Source organism: Pantherophis guttatus, chromosome 11 (genome assembly GCF_059756535.1).
Source record: "Pantherophis guttatus breed Tessera chromosome 11, ASM5975653v1, whole genome shotgun sequence".
NCBI lineage: Eukaryota > Metazoa > Chordata > Lepidosauria > Squamata > Colubridae > Pantherophis > Pantherophis guttatus.
The window spans coordinates 20,173,201-20,177,495 of NC_142073.1; positions in this window are offsets into that span (position 1 = coordinate 20,173,201).

Genomic DNA, 4,295 nt, shown 5'->3' on the forward strand with positions numbered 1-4,295 from the left:
ATGGATCTGGCCCAAAGTAACTGACTTCTATTTATATTTTCAAAATGACCTCAGCTGATATGGAAATATGGGAAAGGGAGTTTCCCCGACAATGCTAAGTAGTCTGCAAAAACAGTTTACTATTTAATTCATTGCAGTTCTTACCAGGCTATTTTTCAATAGAGGAACTTCCCAAAGACCATTCTTAGCTAAATTTAGAATACGATGAAAATCTTTGAGAGGGAAAAAAAAGAGAAGCAGGAAAAGATATAAGATATAAGGTATAAGGTATAAGGTATAAGGTATAAGATTATAACAGAAAACATTGAAGGAGGAACTCTTAATACTCTAGAGAGCTAAGACAAACATTGCACCTGAGGGCAAAACAAGGACAGACAGACAGACAGACAGAGGATAGATAGATAGATAGATAGATAGATAGATAGATAGATAGATAGATAGATAGATAGATAGATGAGAGAGAGAGAGAGAGAGAGAGAGAGAGAGAGAGAGAGAGAGAGAGAGAGAGAGAGAGAGAGAGAGAGAGAGAGAGAGATGGATGGATGGTGGATAGGTGGGTGGGTGGCAGAGGTGGGTTTCAGCAGGTTCTAACCAGTTCTGGAGAACCGGTAGTAGAAATTCTGATTGGCCCCACCCCCATCTATTCTCTGGAGGCTTTCAAGAAGAGATTGGACTGCCATCTGTGAGAAATGGTGTAGGGTCTCCTGCTTGGGCAGGGGGTGGGATTGGATAACCTACAAGGTCCCTTCCAACTCTCTTAATCTGTAAACGTTAGTCATGATGTCAGCACAGAAATGACAGGAGTTACTTCATCAGTTCCATAACATGCCAGCGGGGGTCACGAGATTATGCAGTGTTATCCTGGCTTGCATAAGAGATCTATCATGTGGGGTGACAGAAGGTCAGGCAATCAGCACAGGATTTTTCAATTTTTCTTTCTAAAAATAACAGCTACTGTTGCATCATTTCAAGGTTTTTAACTCCATTGCTCTATTTCTCTCCAAACAAATATTTGCTTCTGCTTTGTCACCCGGTACTTTCAGGAATACTAAATGGGTCTGATTGGGTTTGGATAGTTTTAATATTGCTTCTAGTGCTTCATATAATAGCAATCGCACTTAGACTTATATACCACTTCATAGTGCTTCACAGCCCTCTCTAAGCGGTTTACAGAGTCAGTCTATTGCCTCCAACAATTTGGGTCCTCATTTTAGCCACCTCATAATATTAAAAAGGTAGCTAAATTACAGATTCATGAATTTGAGATGGGCAGGCATGTCAGTTGAAATAATAAAGACATGAATAAGAACAATAATCACCCAATTGTTGCTAGTTGAGATATCTGGGAACTGTAATTTAGCCATAGCAATTTAGCAATATTTAACAAGAGCCGCGTTGGTGCAGTGATTAGAATGCAGTCCTGCAGGCTACTTCTGCTGACTGCTGGCTGCCTGCAATTTGGCAGTTCGAATCTCACCAGGCTCAAGGTTGATTCAGCCTTCTGTCCTTCCGAGGTCGGTAAAATGAGCACCCAGATTGTTGGGGGCAATAGGCTGGCTCTGTAAACTGCTTAGAGACAGCTGTAAAGCACTGTGAAGTGGTGTATAAGTCTAAATACTATTGCTATGCTAATATCTAGAGCAGAGGTGCCCAACCTAGGCAATCTTAAAACCTGTGGACCTCAATTCCCAGAATTGGAATTGGCCATGATGTTTGGGGAATTCTGGGAGCTGAAGTCCACAAGTCTTAAAGTTCCTAAGGTTGGACAACTCCAATCTAGAGGGTTTCAGATTTCCCACCCATGGTTGATGTCATAATAAATTATTCGACCTGGGACCCATGTTTAAAAAGGGTGGGACTTGGATTGCAGGTCACAGCTGCATCTAGATGCATTCCACCCAGCTCTGTTGCTTTTGCTGCAACAGATTTGTCTCTGCCACCAAACAAGACAGATGCAGACTTCAACTGATAATTAGAACTGCAGGAAAAAAAATGGCTACCAACCTGCCTTCCATTGAGGATCTGTATACTGCACGAGTCAAAAGAGGGCTGTGAAAATATTTACAGATCCCTCACATCCTGGACATAAATTGTTTCAACTTCTACCCTCAAAATGACGCTATAGAGCACTGCACACCAGAACAACTAGACACAAGGACAGCTTTTTCCTGAACGCCATCACTCTGCTTAACAACTAATTCCCACAACACTGTCAAAACTATTTACTAAGACTGTATTACTGTTATTCTTCACATCCTTCCTATTACCTATCTCCTCCCACTTATGACTATAACCATATTGCTTGTATTTTTACAATTTATATTGTTCTGTTTGTTTCCTAGTATGATTTGATTGCTTATTAGTAACCTATGATTATCACTAAGTGTTGTATCTTATTATTCTTGATGAATGTATTTTTTCCCTCTCTTTTTTCTTTTTTTCTTTTTATGTACACTGAGAGCATATGCACCAAAGACAAATTCCTTGTGTGTCCAATCACACTTGGCCAATAAAGAATTCTATTCTATTTTATTAATATGTCTAAAAGGTAAAGGTAAAGGTTCCCCGTGCACATATGTGCTAGTCGTTCCCGATTCTAGGGGACGGTGCTCGACTCTGTTTCAAAGCCGAAGAGCCAGTGCTGGCCGAAGACGTCTCCATGGTCATGTGGCCAGCATGACTAAATGCCAAAGGTGCATGGAATGCTGTTACCTTCCCACCAAAGGGGGTCCCTATTTTTCTACTTGCATTTTTTACCTGCTTTCGAACTGCTAGGTTGGCAGAAGCTGGGATAAGAAACGGGAGCTCACTCCATTACATGGCATTAAGGATTTGAACCGCTGAACTGCCAACCTTTCAATCGACAAGCTCACTGTCTTAGCCACTGAGCCACCACATCCCACATTAATATGTCTACATCCCTGGAATTCCCAGAACAAACTGCTTCAAAGTTAGTTTCAGTTTTTCAATGATTGAAGCAAACAGCATTTAAAAGTTAATGTTCAAATGGAAACCTCATCATTTCTTTCCCCAGTTGAAGTAACCCAGACTGAAGGAGAAGGGACTGTTTTTCTTGTGTCTCTACATTGTTTGTTTTCACAGAAGTTTACCTAATGTCATCGCTTGGTGATCTTCATTCAGCTGCCCTTGGAGGTGATGAAACATAAATTGCCACATACAGTATGGAGCACTGACTTCATCTTTATGGAAGAGGCCTCCAATTCAACCACAGGCATAGAACATAGAATAACAGAGTCAGGAGGGACCTTGGAGGTCTTCTAGTCCAACATCCTGCTCAAGCAGGAGACTCAGTGGTGGGATTCAGCCGGTTCGCACCACTTCGGGAGAACCTCCCTTCTTTTTACCTGATGTTTCTGCAATTCTGTCTGCTCTATGTATCTGAAACTCTAGGATATGCAGGCTGCTATCATCATCAGGGTTGATCTAGGATTCCTTTCCTTATGACTTAAAAAAAGGCATAATTCTCTCAGGTTCTGCTACGTTGATAATGGAGGCCCTTTGGCCACAAATAGTCCAAGTCTTTCTGTTCAGACTTTACACCTTTAGAGGCACCAAAACTCGGAAACAATTGGAACAAAGATAACTACACGTTCAGGAAGCCATGTCTTTCTAAAAATCTAAAATCAACAGAAAGAAATCGTGTAAATCCAACTCTTAGGGGTGTGGACATCTTGCATCAGGAAAAGGGCTGTGTTTATCTAGCAATTCTGTAGAAGAAGATTTGGAGATTCTTGGATAAGATCAGTTCTTCTCTGGTGTAAGGTAGAAGAATTTGGCTCTGGCCTTGAGAAGGGGATAAAAGACATGAACACTGATGTAAATCTGAAAAAGTAGAAAGTGTGGGAACAACACTTTGTTGTCCGTGAAGGAGGATGAAGAGACTTTCAAGAGTCTGTAAATACATTCTCCAAATAAAGTTGTCACTCTAAAGAGGCCATGAAGGAGGATGAAGAGACTTTCAATACATCCTCCAAATAAAGTAGCATTTTTGAAATCCAAGTGGTGTCTGGCCTGACCTTGCTTTTCTGGCTGCCTGGCAAAGATCAAGGCAAGTTAGCCCCCAGAAGAGAAGAGTCCCTTTGACACCTCCCCTGCATATCTCCCCCACCCTGTACAGAAACTTGATTTTCTTGACAGGAAGAGCCATTCGATAAAGAAGCTATGGACTCTGCTCTTCCCCATTCTTCCTTCCAGTAACCTTAAAGAAAGAGAAAAGAGACAAAGAAAATGAATTTCATCTCCATCATAAACAAGACTGATCATCCACTGGAAAA